Source organism: Rhinolophus sinicus, chromosome 15, assembly GCF_057876585.1.
Source record: "Rhinolophus sinicus isolate RSI-liver-muscle chromosome 15, RSI-T2T, whole genome shotgun sequence".
Taxonomy (NCBI): domain Eukaryota; kingdom Metazoa; phylum Chordata; class Mammalia; order Chiroptera; family Rhinolophidae; genus Rhinolophus; species Rhinolophus sinicus.
In genome coordinates this window covers 48,029,113-48,048,241 of record NC_142515.1, presented here as the reverse complement: position 1 = coordinate 48,048,241, position 19,129 = coordinate 48,029,113, and the positions used below count along the sequence as shown (strand labels likewise).

General features: G+C 39.8%; 1 protein-coding gene across 1 annotated transcript in view; it reads right to left on the bottom strand.

Moving 5' to 3' along the window:
* Positions 1-660, bottom strand: part of MACROH2A2 (macroH2A.2 histone) — a 63,781-nt gene extending 63,121 nt beyond the window's left edge. Inside the window, exon 1 of the mRNA XM_019712459.3 lies at positions 255-660. The gene's annotated coding sequence lies outside the window, so the exon portion shown is untranslated. The remainder of the gene's footprint in view (positions 1-254) is intronic.
* Positions 661-19,129: the final 18,469 nt, after the last annotated feature.

The window sequence follows — 19,129 nt, the reverse complement described above, 5'->3', positions numbered from 1 at the left end:
TTTTACCTCTTCTCTAGCAATACCCCCTTTATTTCCCGAGGAAGCAAGTTGGGCAGATTGATTTATTAATTTTTCTTTCTGTCTTTCTTTCCTTTATTTTTTTTTGCGAGGAAGGTCGACTATTTGGGGTGCTCCCGCAGGCGGCTGGGAGGGGCAGGGGGTTCTCTCCGGACCTTGCACTGCCCCCGAGGCGGGTTTTGTTTCTAAACCCCTAAGCCCACCGAACAATAATGCCATCGCCATGGCGGGCTCACCTGGTGCTACGCCGCCTGCTCCCGGCGCCCGGTGCCCTCCGCGCGTCGCTCCCGGACGCAGGTTCGGCCAGCACGATGCCGGTGCCGGGCAGGACTCTTTGCCTTTCTTTAGGTTCTATCTGTGCGTGTCAATGGCGGCAAGCGGCAGTTCTCCGGGCCGCGGATAGTAGCGGGGGGAGGAGGAGGAGGGAGAAGGGATTGCTCCTTCTCCACATAACCACCTCTAGGAGGAGTCGCTCAGCCTCATCCCCCGCCAGCCCAGGCTCCGCGACGGGTCCCGGGCTTTCCGTGGGGCTTGATGAGCTATTGTCCTTCAGGAGCATTAAAGATGAAACCGCGCGGCCTCCGCGTCGCTAGCGGATCTGCTGGATACGCTGAGGGCCATTTGCTAAGATGAACCTACACTAGAGCTGGGGACAGAAGCGCTGTGGTCACGATCCAGAGTCTTCTGTTAGCGGGATCCACCTTTGGTGGAAGAAGGCGTGGGCGCTCATCGGGCAGTTCTGGGGGAAGCCTTAGAAGGTGGAAGCGAAAAATGCCACCTACTCTGGTCTTGTGCCTTAAACAATAATAAATACATTAACGTTTGTGCCCACCACTGGGACGATAGCACAGGGTGGCCAGAGCCACAAGAACTGAGAAATTATATCCATGCCTGTGGGCTTTTTATAAATTAAGACCAATTTAGAATCCAGCGTTGTGTAATATTTATTTAGAGTAGCAGATGTAGTTTTGGTGCGTTAAGACTGTGCATGGACATAATTTTTAATTTGCTTTACAGTATGTTAATTTGTAATATCAGCTCGTATTAACATCAGCACAGGGGTATTGTCTTAAGGACCAATATTTGATGATTTCTAGAAAATATATTTTTATGGCGGTGTGGTGGACAATATCAGGTGTGATCACGGGATTAGTAGTTGCTCTGTTTCTACTGGAAGCCAGTGCCGTCCTTTGTAACGCGAGACATTTGTTGGCTAGGGCTCCATGGCTGGCTCGGGAGTGAGTCAAAAGAATTTGTTTAATTTCAGTGGGAAATGCTAACTTGCTATGTATGGACCATCCATGCTTCCTTCTGATTTCTCCACGAGGAGTCAAAGGATTGTGAAAGGCAAAAATTTGATCTTTTCACAAAAGAGAAACCCACAGTTCTCCAGCATTGGCCAAATGGATGAATTTCAAAGCCTCTCCATGTGGTAGTATTGTGTATATTTGCCTTTATAAGCTTATAAATGTTTTGGCAATGGGGAATCTTGGGGTGACTGAGAGCCTCCAATTGCTTAAGTGGGAAGAGCCCAAATGCCCACTGCCTTTGGATTTATACTAGTTAATCAGGGCTGTTGATGTGTTTAGTAGATACTAGCGCTTTCGACCACGTGCCTTTTAAACACGTGTTTTGCTGGGAAATCAGTCGACTTCCCACAAGATCATGCATGTATCATAAAGGTACAAATAAACCTCTCTCTGTTTAAATCTCATATGGCTTCTTACACTCTCCTGGACCCAATGGTCTTAGTTTATTGGGACTTCCTTCACTCTCCCTACTCTTTTTACCCTCTCTCTTTATAACCCCACAGTTCTTTGTCTTTGAAAGTACTCTCAGGTTAGAAATCTGGTCAGAATAAAGTCCTCTTTTCCCAAGACATATATTTAAAGGGTTTTAAATGATCCCCCAGGGCATCTCATAATGGTTTCAATTTCCTCTTCCTAGAGGAAGCCCTATCTCCTTTGTTATAGAGAATTCTGTTATCCATTCTTGATCAGCAATAAACCCCAGGCCAACACTCAAAGGGGTTCAGGAGACTTCTGGGAGTGTTTGAAAAATACTCCTACCCTGTGACCCAATCAGCCAGGCTAACTGGCATATAGTTTAATAATTCATCAATATATATTAGTTTCACATTCTCCCAGTAACTTCCCAATAAAAACAGTAGGTGTGGTCATTTTTATGTGCATTTTATGTAACTCGTTTCATCCCAATATTTTATTATGTGCTATCCTGAGAAAGGCTGGGTCTAAGAAACTTGCTAGTCAGGATTCTCCCATTTTCTACAGGTTGGTTTCTTCAAGTAGAGGATGCAGTCACAACTCAGAGAATTACATGGAATGTCAGCTTCATGATATTCTTGTTCTTAAAATAGAAGGGATCGCAGAGTGCACCTGGTCAAACCCTTTGTTATAGGAAGAAATCTGGTTTTCAGGTGGGTAAAGTGACTCAGCCAAGGTCATACAAGTAATTTGTAGCAGAGACTCCAGTGCATTTCCAGATACCCAGCCTAATGCAGTTTCCACCAACTCCAAACTTCTCAGGATACATAGGGGACAAAGATGCAATCTAATATGCAATGTAATTAAATTATAGATATTTAATATTGAACATTTAACACACAAACAAAAATTTAACACAAATGACATTGTGTAGTTAAAATACATTTAAAGAAGTCAACACGACTATTACTTCATCAGTTATCTTGAGTTCTGCAGTGGCCTCTAGCTCAGGGGACCTCTGACAAGGTGAATAATAAAGAGTGATAATAAAAGGTTACACGTACTGAATGCTCACTATGTGCATCGTGCTTTCCCCTTACTAAGTCATTTAATCCTCCCAACAACGCCACGGGTTGGGAACTATTTTCTCCAAACTGAGAAACCGAGGCAGAAAGCAGATGAGAAAGTTGCTGGTAGTTGCAGATAGGAAGTGGCAGGTTCACGCCTTTAATCCCTGCCTGAATCTGGTGGTAGGGACGCGCACACTCACTTTAAGCAAAGGAATTTTGTGATTGGTCACGCGATCGAAAGTCCCGTGGAGCATTCGTAATACGTATCCTCAAGGAGTCAGCAAAAAGCCCAATAACAGGAGGTTTGATTACCATTGCACTGAAAATATTTTCTTAACCTTTGACCTGTATGTGTGCGTAATATTATGAATAAATGTATTGATTGTGAGTCGACTCCATTAGCGACGAGGATGTCTAGTAAACATTTTATTGAGATGCAGGATGAATTGCTTCTCCACTTAGAGACAGGCATGTAGCATGATTTAGGGATGAAAAAAATTAATCAGCCATGCAACTAGATTCATATTCTATTAAGTCTACCAGTAATTCAGCCAAAAAATCATCTATTTTAAAAATAGCGTCATGATTTTATCCCCCCAAACCTTTTTACTTTCTCATGATCCAAATTTATGATGTTGTGTGAATTGAGTGGGTCCTTATTTTCCATGAATAGTTCTAATCTAGTTTATAACTCCTATTATAATTTGTGATCATTTTACCCTTCTAACATCTTGGTATGCAATTACCCTATGAATTTTCTTTTTCAGAAGGACTATGTCATATAGGTATATATTTATATCTGATATATGTAAGTATATGTATATAAAATTTATATATCCAGATGAATTTTATTTGAGATTTCTGATCTTTGAAGTAACCTGAGATTCCCTGGAAGTGTTGTAAAAGTAGATGGAAATAATTGGTTTAAGCTGTTCTTTGAATGTACATTAGGCAATTCTAGTCTCCATATTAATTCCATCAAGGCACCAACTGGCATAACTCTAAATAGCAAGTTGGGGGCCTGAGATTATGAAGGCAGACAAAGCACCAAACTAATTGGTATCCCACTATTCTAAGAAATAAATAGTTTCTAAATGTACCTTATAGCATGGAAAACACTAAGCAATCTGACTTAAAAATTTTTTATTGGCTAGAAATATGCAAAGTCTTTCCTGTTGCTATATTTTGAATAATGAACATAATTAATGTTAAACATTTATTTCCTTAATCAGACTGGTGGCTTTAGGATCTTAATAATTTGGGGAAAGACATAATATCCTCTAAAAAAGACCACATAGGCAATCATTAGGCCAACAAACCCCGTTAGTATTTCTAGCTAAAATGAACATCTTCCTCTCCTAACAAAAGAAACATTTTACTAATCCTTGTTCTTAAAAACAGCAACAAAATATGTCCCTTTTGATACTAAGTCCTGACCCTTTGGTTCTGGAAAAGGGGATTTACATGAATGGGTATGTGTGTGCATAGATGCAAATCTGGATATGAATAAATAATTATTTGATGTGTGTATTACATGTATGTATGTTACAAGATGGGTAGTGACTGAGATTGCAGTAAGGCTGATTGGGATTTTAAAGGAATCTACCAAATGTTTAATGTTTAACCAATGAGCTATATTGTAAAGAAAAATGAAATGTTTCAGGTTTTTAAGAGAAATATATTGTCAGCTCCAATTATGCAAAGTTGTGGTTAGGAAAATAAGGCACATGGTGCCATTAAATTTAATGGAAACAGAATGCGGAGCTAAGGGAAGTGTGCCAGTTGGTATCTTGCTGTTTGGTGCCTGAGCTCTCTGGGAGATCATCCCGTTACCTCCAGGCAGAGCTCTTTGCGACAATTGTGATGGGAAATGGCAGGATGCAAACAGAGTTTGGACCTTAGCATCTGTGTTGAGAGATCTGTGCAGTGTGGCCTCAGACCTAAACAAAATTGCTCTTTACAGTTTAGACCCATTCTAGAGAATGGGGGCATTGATTTTTCCAAATCCGCAAAAGCAGAATACCGTAGTAAAACTATAATTTATTTATGCAAATGGCGTGTTTTTACAAAGGCCATCTGTCAGTTGACTCTCTGATCTAAAACAAATCTGTTTGTTCCCCAGAAGAAATAACATGTCGGTTGAAAAAGGATTTATGGACGACAGGCTGCCCAATCCAACCAGCCATTGGTATAATAGTAACTATTTATGATATATTTACTTTTAGGGGAGTGCTGTGAGTGGAAACTATTACTTGTAAAGTATGGTAATTAATTTTTCATTACCTCAAAGCCAAGAAATGGAGCCCAGTTGCATCTATTAAGACTGCTGCATGAGAAACATGTTTCTTTTGGAAAAGAAAATATCCAAATAAAAGCATTCAGAGAGCTTTGGCCACAGGGCAGGTCACCGCTCTGAGGGGTGGGGTTAGGACCATGGGCTAGATTCGTGTTTGGAGGACAAGAGGACAAATGACCATTGATGTGTGTATGTTACAAGATGGGTACTGACTGAGATTGCAGTAGGCTCAGAGTTAAGGCTGATTGGGATTTTAAAGGAGTCACCCTGGCTACTTGATAGCTAGGCATCATTGATGGGCCTTATTGAAAATTAGATCTTACCATTAATACTAGAAGAAAAAAGGACTCTAGGCTGGAAGAAACAGAAGTGGAAGAGAAGGGAAGGCCCCCTGTTCCCATCCGCCTTACATACAAAGGAGACACTTAAGTGAATGTTTATTTATTTATTTTTTTTTTTAGATTTTATTGGGGAAGGGGAACAGGACTTTATTGGGGAACAATGGTCAAATTGTTGTCCTTTCAATCTTAGTTGTGGAGGGTTCTGTTCAGCTTCAAGTTGTTGTTCTTTCAGTCTTAGTTGTGGAGGGCGCAGCTCAGCTCCAAGTCCAGTTGCCGTTGCTAGTTGCAGGGGGCACAGCCCACCATCCCTTGCGGGAGTCGAACCGGCAACCTTGTGGTTGAGAGGACACGCTCCAACCAACTGAGCCATCTGGGAGCTCAGCGGCAGCTCAGCTCAAGGTGCCGTGTTCAATTTTAGTTGCAGGGGGCGCTGCCCACCATCCCTTGCGGGAGTCGAAGAATTGAACTGGCAACCTTGTGGTTGAGAGCCCGTGCTCCAACCAACAACTGAGCCATCCTGGAGGCAGCTCAGCTCAAGGTGCCGTGTTCAATCTTAGTTGCAGGGGGCAGAGCCCACCATCCCTTGCGGGACTCGAGGAATTGAACTGGCAACCTTGTGGTTGAGAGCCCACTAGCCCATGTGGGAATCGAACCGGCAGCCTTCGGAGTTAGGAGCACGGAGCTCTAACCGCCTGAGCCACCGGGCCGGCCCCAATGTTTATTTTTTTAATATTTATTTTAGAATGAAATCTAATATTTCTTAATACGTACGCTCTTCAAGAACCCAGGCTAGGTCACACGAGAGATACAAAAAAAGTGCGTTCTTTTTCCTCAGGAAGCTTATAATCTACCTGATAACTAAGGACATGGCCATAGTACAGAAATCACCTTGAAATTATCAATGAAAAATAGTTAACAAGAGTCTGGAGTTACCACTGACCACCTTTCTTAAGTTAACATCGATTCTTACATTTTGATTTTCCAAAGCATTCTTAAAATTAGCTAAAACCAGGTTCCCCCCACCCCACCCCACTTTTTATTTTATTTACTTTTAATTTATTTTTATTTTTCGAACTTTTGAAAAATAGGTAACACTTGACTAGGATTCACATCAAAAGGCAGAAAGGGTAGATGGTCCAAGAGGTCCTATCCCCTGTGTCCCTCGGGCGGCTGGTTGCCTTCTCCAAGGTAGGCAAAGTTAGCCTTCTTCTGTGTCCTTCCGAACGGGTACTTTTCTCCCGTGCTTCTCTTGTGGACTGAGGTCTTATTTGTCTTTTCCAGGGGACTCTGGAGGAGTCTTACTATTCAAATCCCAAAGAGGACAGGTTGTCAGACAGCACAGGTACTGCTGTCTGCTGAGCTTTCAGGCAATGAGGGGCTCAGGTGAAGGTGTCTGTACAATCTCCTGCTGGTGCGGCAAAGTGAATGCCGTCTCCAGAGCTAAGAAAGTCCTCATCTGGCGTAAGTCAGGGCCCAGGGGCATAGCTGGCACTGAAATACTTGCCGTGTGTCTCAGGTTGACAGTCTAGGATCCCAGCTCTGAAGATGAGAGGACCCTCTCTTTACCTCTTGATGAATCCTTGAAGAAGCCCAGATGCCACTCTACTTCCCACAAACACCTCCTAGTAGTATTAAAGTGGGTACTAGAGATGAAGTGGGCACTGCCCTGGACCCCATTGTATAGATAGACCACTCAGCACAGTTAGCTGGGACTGTTTGCCCCCCAAGCTCCCCACTGCAAAGGGCATTAGAAATGATGGGGTGCTCATTGGTGGTGATCACATCCAAGGGCATGTCTGCTTGGGAGCCCTGCAGCCTGGGGCCGTGGGCAGCGTTGTCTTCAGCTAGGGCTTCTGCACTCCGGTTTGGGCTGCCCGCCTTCCTATCAGCTCTGCCCTCTGGACAGAGGGTAATAGGCCAGGTGCGGCACTTCCCCGAGGGCTGCATGGGCAGGAGGTTGATACAGCCAAGGCCCTGTGCAAGCATGAGCTTTGGGAGTAGTGGGGTGGGGCAGCTCATGGCTTCCTGCAACCGGTCAGCTGTGGCCTCCTCAGGTCTGGTTCTCAGCAACCCTTGTGCTTGCCCCCTGTCCCCAACACACCACTCCCCACCTCACTTAATCATTCCTTCCACTTCATTTTGGTTGGGGAAGAGTACTCTGAGTGAGAGAGGAGAGGGCGTTCACACCAAAGGGTACTCAGGCACACCTTTGCTATTCAACTAGGTTTCCCCCTCCATTCTTCCCTCCCTCCCTGCCTCCCTCCCCCCTTCCTCCTGTCCTCCCTCCCTCCCTTCTCGTTCTCCACCCTGTTGCCTGAACATGGTCATTATGGTGAACTGTTCTCACTCTTGCAGAAGTGAGTGACACTCTGGGAAGGCTGAGCAATGAGAGAGAAGAAATATGGTTCCCCAACATAGTTGGAGAGAATTACACCTCTATCTTGTTAAGTCATTATTTGAACTTGCATCCAGACTAATCCACTACCTGTGTTTTATCTGCCATGTTTAACTGGAAGAGAGCATTCGTTACCTGTAGAATAAAAGTTTCTTTTTCATATAAAAGAAATAAAAAAGGCTTACAAGTGGTAAGCAGTACAGGGAGAAACACATCTCTTACCTGGGTGAATAGATGAACTATTGACACACTACCGCACCTCCAGTTTATTTTTATTCGCATGGTTCATGGATGGAGGAATGAGCTTGGAGATCCAAGATTTGGCTCTAGTCTAGCTCCTCCGCTGTGCGACCTCGAATGAATGATAGACTCTCTTTGAGTCAGTTTCCTCATCTATAAAATGGTAATAGTGGTTAAGAATGGAGGGAAGGGTAACAAATTCTGCTTTTGTAATTATGTCTTTAAATATATGTCCTACAGTGAATCTAAAATGAATCTTTAAAATGAATGTTATTTAATATATAAGCTTAATGTATTCTAATATCAATAGCTTTTTTTTTTTTTTTTTTTTTTTTTTTTTAAATTTCCCCCTTTCTTCCTCCTTGCCCGCCCTACTCTGGTTCAAGCCGTTGTTTCTCAGTCTAGTTGTGTAGGACACAGCTCCCTGGCCCATGCTGGTATTATGGGCGTTGAGGCAGTTGGTTGCCAGTCAGCCACTCTCAGAAGCTCTCAGCAGCCCAGCTCCAGGGAGAGCTGTTGTTCACAATCTTAGCTGTAGAGGGTGCAGCTCACTGGCCCATGTGGGAATCGAACCGGCGACCTCGGTGTTAGGAGCAGGGCGCTTCAACCACCTGAGCCACCAAGCCGGCCCAATAGCTGTTATTTATTGAATATTTTCATGTGTCTGGGACTGCAAAGCATTTTAATAATGTTAATGATGTTCATAATAATAAGCCCTATTATATGCCTATGATATGCCATATACTACACTAACTGCTTTGTATGTATTAACTCATATATTCCTTATAATATCTGCTTATGATAGTTCCATTATCAGTCCACTTTACAGATGAGGAAAGTGAGACTTACAAAGGTTATGCAACTTGTCCAAGCAAGGATTCACACCCATGTCTAGGCCAACTCCAAAATCTTTGCTTTTTTCTTTATTTCTCTCCATCTTTTCAAAAAATGTTTTACCTGATTTTTTAAGTGAAAAATTAAAACAGGCAGGTGAGATTAGAGAACTACAATTGGACCTGAAGCAAAATTTGCTCTAACGTGTAACACTGTTTTGAATCCATGGCCCTGACACACTTAGAATCATGGAAGGGGACACGGGGTCATCCAGTCTAACCTCCCAGCCAGCATGGGAATTCCCTCTGTGACAGCCTAGACAGATGGTCATCCAGCCTCTGTTTTAGCACCTCAGTGGCTGAACTTTCATTGCTTTATTAGGCTGCCTGTGCCACTGTTGGAGAATATCAATAATGCTGGTTTTCAGACTCCAGCCCCTACATACGCATATGCTTGCTTTTGCAATATATATGTATGCTGCCTTGGCAATGCTAAAGCTGTCAAGTGGTGACAGATCTCTCTCTCTCTCTCTCTGGCTCTGATCTCCCTCCCTTCCCCTTTCCTCCAACCCTTTTGATAGAGAATTTCATGAAGAAGATGGCATGTGAGCTGAATGTGGAAGTCTATGTGGGATTTCAGCAGGTGGAGATGACAGGAAGCAGAAGAGTAGAGGCAGAGGCTGGAAGTGGGCCGGGTGGGGGTGTGGCCAGTATCCCAGCCTGATGGCTCATTGGCTGCCCAGACAGCAGCTTAACAGGAAGGTATCTTTGGAATGGCAGGTTGAGAACCTAACATGTGGAGGCTTGAAAGAAGGGTGAGGGCTTGGTACTTTATGGAAAGCCGTGAGATCTCGGAGCTTCATAGGGATGGGGTGTGGATGGCCTGACAGCCATGTTTTGGGGAGATTCCCCTGATAACTGTGCATGCACAGTGGGTGTTTTGGTGGGGAGACTCCGGAGCAGGAAGGGAGACCAGCCCTGCCCAACCTGCTGGTGTAGGCCCCCTTGGCTTCTCTCATGAACATAATCACTTTTCTCTTTATACAGTAGCATTTTTATTTCTCCTATTGTGTCACAGGACAGCTGAGTAAATTTTTAATATCAAGGATGTGTGTTAAAACAAGCGTTTCGAATGAGAAAAGATAAAGAATATCCTTTCGCAGCAAATCATTGAACTTTACCCGGGGCACCTTCTTCCCTTCTTCTTCCTGCTTCTCTGAGAGTATCTCTGGCAAGAGGCACACTTACTTCCCAGCCTCAAAAAGACTTGTCTTCTGACCTTCTCTTGTGGGTCTGAAGTCACGCAGCCCATTGGTGGCCCAGCAAGCATTAGAACTGGGGTTTTCTGATTAAGGTTTTTTCTATTCCACCTCACTGACCCTGTTTATTTCACCATCATTGTGTGTGTGTGTGTGTGTGTGTGTGTGTATGTGTATCATATCATATCTAGAATAGATTCTCAAATATTTCAATGTAAGAATCGGGTTTTATATGGAGAAATCAAAATGGCCTAATCTCTGTTTACACATGCTTATTTTCATAAAAAGGTACTCTTCAAAAAGTCATATTAAATAGATCTACCTCGCATCTTATAGTATACTCATAGATTTATGACTGATAGGTTGTGTTATTACCCACTTACTGACGAAGTTATCATATCTCTACAAGATCGTAGCAGCCTGTCCTTTGAGTCCAGTTTTGTCAGTTCTCTTTCTAGTTTATCACGTTACCTCTTTCTCTGGTCGTTACTTTCATCCAGCCCATTAGATGAGGGTATTCTCCACTTCGTTCTACGCTGATGATCACAAAATTGAGTGTTCCCAAATAATATGACAAGTGAGCAAGAAGGACCTTACTTGGAGCCAGAGGGGATGGTCATGATTAAGATCTTTAGGAAGTTTAAAAAAGATGTCCCTGCGGATTGGCTATGACAGCTGCTGCTCATTGAGATGAGAAACCATTGGCTCAGAACCAGCCATTTCTGAACAGCAGGGCTTCTGCGCTACTCCAAAGTGTTTATTTCTTTCCATGGTGGCTGCTGAAATGTAGGCTCTAGGAATCCTGCTTTAAATGTGCCACTGGGGACTCTGGGCTATTAAGGGTTATTGCTAGTGGTCCTCTGTCTAGGAAATGATTCCAGCTCTACATTATCCGTCTTTGAGTTGGCTTAAGGGACTGCATGTATTACTACAGAGTGTTGCAGTGATATATATGTTTGCTTTGGTAAACCATGTGGTCATTTGTAATGAAAATTATGTCCAGGACATTATAGCACATAACCCAAAGAAGCAAATGTTCACCCATCAGAGCCTCTCATTTTTTTAAGAATAAACTGTAAACTAATTCTCACATGTACATATTTCTATTTTCCAAGCAGAATGAGTGTTCAGATTACCTTTAGCTTGTACTTATATATCTTTAAAATGGTTATGTGCGTTAATGATTCAATTGAATTCAATTAGAACAATTTAAAATTTTCTTATATTACTGAAAAGTTAGATAAAATCCCAATTTTTGAATTTTGTTATCATGAAATAAACTCTGCATTATACGTAGGGAGAGCACATGACATCCCATGTAATATACCACATTCTTTTTCACATGTGTAAATTAAAAAAAAATCAATACTCAAATTAGGCATTCTTTTCTTTCTTTTTTTTTTTTAAGTGCACTATAGTTTCTTTGCTAATCTTTTGAATGCATAACGTGTTTTCTTGGGAAACTCTATAAGGCTGATATTCTATGTGGTTAATCTTACTTGACCCAACACTAGTCATTCACAAAAAACAGACGTTCGGGGTATATTTTTCACTTTCCTGTTTGCTCTGTGAGCAATTATAATAAGTTTGTAGTCTGTTGTGTCTTTGTCAGGTCCTCAGATTTCTACAAACCTGGTATTTTCCTTGTGTTGAGTTTTCCTCCTTTGGAATACAGTCTTTCAGTGAGATCGGAGGCAGTCTTCATTGAGGCTTGTTCTTGTTTTGGGGGTACTGCTAATTCAGGCATAAGGTTTGTGTCAGATGAAATTTAGAGGCACTTGATATTTCTGCTTGGAATACTGAAAACACAGGACTCTTTCTACAGAATTTGTAAATGCGATACCTCAGTCTCCTTGTTTAAAAACAATCACAAGACCTTTTGGACAATGCCAGAGCCTTCCAGAAAAACCTCCAGCATACATTAACTTATTGTCAGCTCTGGCTTTGGGATAACTGGTCCTCATCCCCCAACTCTCCACCAAATATTATTATTAATTAGGACAACTAATTATTATTAATTAGGACAATTCCTAAAAATATGATTTTAGCTGTCTTTAATTCAGTTCTGTACATAAAATTTTTTGAATGCTTGCTTTTTATTAGATTCTGGTTTACCAAAAAAAAAAAAAATTTGGATAGGAATGGGCAGGATTCATTAATATAATCAAATCAAAGAAGCAAGGATAGTGAAATGAGTCCAAAGGTATGACTTTCATTCCCAAGGACCAGATATACAATTTGTGCATAAAGTATTTCCATTCTAAATATTTATTGGTTTTTAAAATATTTTTATTGATGACAAAGTAAATAATATTCATTGTAGGCGTTTTAGAAAAAATAGAAAGGTAAACATCATTCTTAATCTCAACATCCATAAAATAACCATTAACATTTTATTTCATATCCTTCCTGTCTTTTTTTCTATATAGTTCACAAAAAAAATCACTTTCTATTGTTTTTAAAGGCTTTAGGTTATAAAGTAAAACTTTTACATAGAAAATGACATAAACGTATGGCTTAATATCAATTGTCACAAGATAAACATTCCAATATCCAAAGAAATAAATAGAACTTTGCCAATAACACCGGAAGTCCCTCAGTCTGCCCCTCACCCTCTCAAATCCCTCACTTCCCACAAAAGTAAACCCTATTCTGCCCTTCATCATATATGACATTTTATCGTTTATAATTTCTGCAAATGATATGAGCCCCACAATATTATTGCCATTATTTTTTCTTTAAACTGTCAATGATCTTTTAAAGATATTTTTTAAAATAAGAAAAACAATTTTATATTTACCTAAATATTAACCATTTCTGGGCTTTTCGTTTCATTGTATAGATCTAGATTTCCATCTGTTACAATTTTCCTTCTGCCTGTAGGACTTCCTTTAACATTTTATAAAGTACAGGTCTGCAGCTAATAAATTCCTTCAGCTTTTCAAAATATTGAAAAATATTTTTTATGGTTGTAAAATTATAACAGATTTTTATTGTTAAAAAATGTTGCTCCATTGTCTTCTGGCTTGCATTGTGTCTGTCCAGAAGTCAGTTAGCTTCTTATTTTTGTTCTAGCTGCTTATAATATTTTATCTTTATAACCAGTTTTAAGCAATTTGATTATGGTATGCCTTGGTAGAAATTTATTCTTGTTAACTGAGCTTCTTGCATCTATGGTTTAATAATTTTGATAAAATTTGGAAAAATTTCGGCCATTATTTCTTCAATTGTTTTTTGGCCCAACCCACCTCCTCTTTCCTCCCCTCTGGGTCCACCTCCAATTGCACATTTTTAAGCTTCTGGAATTTAGCTTGCTTCTCACTGATGTTCTGGATTTTTTTGTAGGGCTTTGTTTTTGCTTTTTTTTCCTGTGTGTGCTTCATTTTGGACAATTTCTATTGCGGTGTCTTCAAGCTCATTAATCTTTTCTTCTGCAATGTCTAATATGCTGCTCCTGCTGTCCAGTGTGTTTTTAAAATCTCAGACGTTGCAGTTTTCATCACTAGAAGTTCATGTGGGTCTTTAAAAGTATATATTTCACATCCCTACTTTACATGCTTGATCTTTTCTCTACTTTATTAACTATATAGACTGTAATTATAATAACGGTTTTATGTCCTTGTCTACTAATTCTATGCATATCATCTCTGTGTGTCCTTATTATGGGTCATATTTTCCTGTTCCTTTTCATGCCTGGTAAATGTTTTTATTGGCTCCAGATATTATGGGTACTGGATAATTTGCATTCCTATAAATATTTTTGAGTTCATATCTGGGGTTCAGTAAATTTACTTGAAAAGAATTTTATCACTCTGAGGCTTGCTTTTAAGTTCTGTCAGGTGGGATCAAAGCAGCTTTTGTTCTAGGGCTGATTTTGCCTCACTACGAAATGCTGCATAATGACATAGCTTTTCCACTCTGGTTGGTGAAAACGTGGACTTCTCCTGCCTCTGTGTGAGCTCCAGAAATTGTTCACCTTGCTCCTTGTGAGTGGTTCTTTCCCCAGATTTCAGTAGTTTCCTTATGTCCACACTCCGTCAGTACTCATGGGAGGCCCTGTGCAGACCGCTGGAGCTCTCTGTGCGCACTCCTCTCCTCTCCTCTCCTCTGCCCTGTGGACTCTAGCCACACAGCCCGCTTGAACTGCTAGCTTTGTCTCAACTCAGGAAGAAGCTTGGGTTCCTCCTCTCTATATTCTGGCCTGGATATTTTCTCTAGGCGGTAAGTTGGGGCAATTTTAGAACTCATCTCCTTTGTTTCCCCTCCCTCAGGCATCACTGTTCTGTTCAGTCAGATAGCCAATGTCTAAGATCAGGTGTGTTTTCATAAGTTTGGTCTCATATTTTAGTTATTTCAGACAGGACGGTAAATCTGGTCCTTGTTACTCCATCTTGGTCAAAAGCAGAAGTCCCTATCCTGACTTTTATAGTTATCACTTCCTTATGCTACTTTGTAGTTTTATCACCCAAGTGTATGACTCCAGAAGCTATAGGTTAGTCTTGCCATTTATAAAATTATTACACATCTTTTAAGTTTCTTTTAATAGATAGAATCCTTCTCCATGCCTCCCCCCCCCCCCCCATTTTATCTGTGGAAGAATTGGACTGTTTGACCTGTGGTTTCTCATGCTCTGGATTTTGCTGATGAATATTTGTGGTGCAGTTTAACATATGCTCTAGTTTTTTTTTTTTTTTTTTTTTGTATTTCCTGCAATTGAGTAGCAGATTTAGAGGTTTGATCAGACTTGGGTTCAATATCTTTGGAAAGATTACAGTGCTGCTGTGCTCTTTCACCAGAAGGCACATAATATCTGGTTGTCTCTCTTTCTGTGATGTTAGCATTAATGTTTAATGCCCAAATTTATCAATTCATTGAGGATTGTAAACTGTTGATATTCTAATTCTTTAATTTCTTTTTCATTTATTAGATGGAGTACCTTTATAAAGAGACACATACCCTCATTACTATTTGATTACCCATGGTACAGTTTGTATGGGAAGGCAGAATAAATGATTCATTTAAGATAATGAATTGGTTTCATATCATTCTCTCAAGATGACCCATTAGTTTTCTTAAAAATCAGTTTTAATATTTTAACTTGTGGATTGATGGGTTGTAATCAATTGCAATTATTATCCTTTTTTGAAGTTCAAATTGTCCCATTGCTGGCTGGGGGGAGCCTTTTCAAGTTGGCTCTGAGTCCTTTTAACAACTTAGTTGCTTGATAACTTTCTCTTTATCTATTGTGACAAAATGTTCCAGGATCATTTTGTATAAATCCTGCCCCAAACCAGGAATAGCAACTTCCCCAAGAAACTCTAATTTCTTTTTGTAGAAAATAGTATTTCAAACTATCTGAGTGCTAAGAAGATCGTAGTTATTAGGTTGTCATTGTTTTTCTGGCTTCTTTACGAACAGAGCTAAGATTTTATATATGTTTGTATGTGTGTGTACTTTTTCTTTTAGAAGATAAAATATTTCATGAGTTCATATTGATACTTCTAATTCATAACCACAGAGCTGTAAAATTCAACCTCTTCTATATTACATCTGAATCTCCTTTCATCTATACCAAAATCTTGATTCTGAAGGATGCAAGAGATGACAGAATTAGCATAACTCATAATTACTCATTTACTTTATCACTCACTCACTCACACTAAACACCCTCAAATAATAATTGTAATACTTTTACCACCAAGGTTACCACTAAAAGCAGTTAAAATGCTTTTTTGCTTGTCATCGCCGTATCCTACCCTCACTTAAAAATAATGAACTGTTATCTATCTTGTTTGAACTTTCTAGTAAGTCATTGCATACTTTAAATCTCTTCATTTTAGGCCTCATTTAGTGTTATTTCTATAAATAACTACATGTTCATTACTTATCACTGTTCTTACATTAAATATTTCTTTAGTCAGTTTGCTTGACAGAAGCTCATTCTTTAGTATATTTCTCAAGGAGGGCTCATGGGACCAATATTCTCTATGTTTTTGCATGTTGATAACATTTTTTGTCCTTTACACTTAAATGTAACTTTTAGTGCCTATAAAATCCTTGGCTCATATTTTCTTTTTTTAAAAATTCAATTTATTGGGGTGACAATTGTTAGTAAAATTACATAGATTTCAGGTGTACAATTCTGTATTACATCATCTATAAATCCCATTGTGTGTTCACCACCCAGAGTCAGTTCTCCTTCCATCACCATATATTTGATCCCCCTTACCCTCATCTCCCACCCCCCACCCCCCTTACCCTCTGGTAACCACTAAACTATTGTCTGTGTCTATGAGTTTTTGTTTCTCATTTGTTTGTCTTGTTCTTTTGTTGTTTTTGGTTTATATACCACATATCAGTGAAATCATATGGTTCTCTGCTTTTTCTGCCTGACTTATTTCGCTTAGCATTATACTCTCAAGATCCATCCATGTTGTCACAAATGTTCCTATATCATCTTTTCTTACTGCCGAATAGTATTCCATTGTGTATATATACCACAACTTCTTTATCCATTCATCTATCGAAGGACATTTTGGTTGTTTCCATGTCTTGGCCACCGTAAACAAAGCTGCAATGAACATTGGAGCACACGTGTCTTTATGGATAAATGTTTTCAGATTTTTTTGGTAGATACCCAGGAGAGGGATTGCTGGGTCATATGGTAATTCTATTCGTAATTTTTTCAGGAACCTCCACACTGCCTTCCATAATGGCTGCACCAGTCTGCATTCCCACCAACAGTGTATGAGGGTTCCTTTTTCTCCACAGCCTCTCCAACACTTGTTACTATTTGTCTTGTTGATGATAGCCATTCTGACTGGGGTGAGGTGATACCTCATTGTGGTTTTTATTTGCATTTCTCTGATGATTAGGATGTTGAGCATTTTTTCATATGTCTGTTTGCCATTTGTATGTCCTCTTTGGAGAAATGTCTTTCCAGGTCCTCTGCCCATTTTTCAATTGGGTTGTTTGTTTTTTTGTTGAGTTGCATGAGTTCCTTGTATATTTTGGATATTAGCACCTTATCAGAGGCACTGTTTGCAAAAATCTTCTCCCATTGAGTTGGTTGCCTCTTTATTTTGTCGATGGTTTCTTTTGCTGTGCAGAAGCTTTTAAGTTTCATATAGTCCCATTCGTTTATTTTAGCTTTTACTTCCATTGCCTTTGGAGTCAAATTCATAAAATGCTCTTTGAACCCAAGGTCCATAAGTTTAGTGCCTATGTTTTCTTCTATGCAGTTTATTGTGTCAGGTCTTATGCTTAAGTCTTTGATCCATTTTGAATTAACTTTGGTACATGGTGACAAATAGCAGTCCAGTTTCATTCTTTTGCACGTGGCTATCCAATTCTCCCAGCACCATTTATTGAAGAGGCTGTCTTTGCTCCATTGTATGTTTTTAGCTTCTTTGTCAAAAATTGTCTGTCCATATTTATGTGGTTTTATTTCTGGGTTCTCAATTCTATTCCATTGATCTATGTGTCTGTTTTTCTGCCAATACCATGCTGTTTGATTATTGTAGCCCTGTAGTACAAGCCAAAGTCAGGAAGTGTGATACCTCCATTATTGTTCTTTTTTCTTAAGATTGCTTTGGCTATTCGGGGTCTTTTGCGGTTCCAAACAAATCTGATGATTTTTTGTTCTGTTTCTTTAAAAAATGCCATTGGGATTTTGATGGGGATTGCATTAAATCTGTATATTGCTTTGGGTAATATGGCCATTTTAACTATGTTGATTCTTCCAATCCATGAGCACGGAATGTCTTTCCATTTCTTTGTGTCTTCTTCAATTTCTTTCAAAAATGTCTTATAGTTTTCAGCACATAGGTCTTTCACATCCTTGGTTAAGTTTATTCCTAGGTATTTTATTCTTTTTGCTGCAATTGCAAAAGGAATTATTTTTTGTATTTCTTTTTCTGAGATTTCATCATTAGTATATAGGAAAGTAATGGACTTTTGTTGCAACTTTACTGTATTCGTTGATTGTTTCTAATAGCTTTTAGGTGGAGTCTTTAGGGTTTTCTATATATAGCATCATGTCATCTGCAAAGAGTGATAATTTAACTTCTTCATTCCCAATTTGGATGCCTTTTATTTCTTTCTCTTGCCTGATTGCTCTGGCAAGGACTTCCAACACTATGTTGAAAAGCAGAGGTGATAGGGGACATCCCTGTCGTGTTCCTGAACGTAGAGCAAAGGGCTTCAGTTTTTCTCCATTAATTATGAGATTAGCAGAGGGCTTGTCATATATGGCCTTTATTATGTTAAGGTATTTTCCTTCTATACCTATTTTATTAAGTGTTTTAATCATAAATGGATGTTGTATCTTGTCAAATGCTTTTTCTGCATCAATTGATATAATCATACAATTTTTGTCCTTTATTTTGTTTATGTGATGTATCACATTGATGGATTTGCGGATGTTGAACCATCCTTGTGCCCCGGGGATGAACCCCACTTGGTCGTGATGAATAATCTTTTTAATGCATTGTTGTATTCGATTTGCTAGAATTTTATTTAGGATTTTTGCACCTGTATTCATCAGAGATATTGGTCTGTAGTTCTCTTTTTTTGTGCTGTCCTTACCAGGTTTTGGTATCAGGGTAATGTTGGCCTCATAAAATGAGTTAGGGAGTACTGTCTCTTCTTCAATTTTTTTGTAAGAGTTTGAGCAGGATTGGTATTAGATCCTCTTTGAAGGTTTGGTAGAATTCACTAGTGAAGCCATCTGGTCCCGGACTTTTGCTTTTGGGAAGGTTTTGGATGACTGATTCAATTTTGTTACTGGTGATCGGTCTGTTTAGATTTTCCAGTTCTTCATGGTTCAGCCTTGGAAGGCTATATGTTTCTAAGAACTTGTCCATTTCTTCTAGGTTATTGGATATGGTGGCATATAGTCCTTCATAGTATTCTTGGATGATCCTTTGTATTTCTGTGGTGTCCGTGATAACTT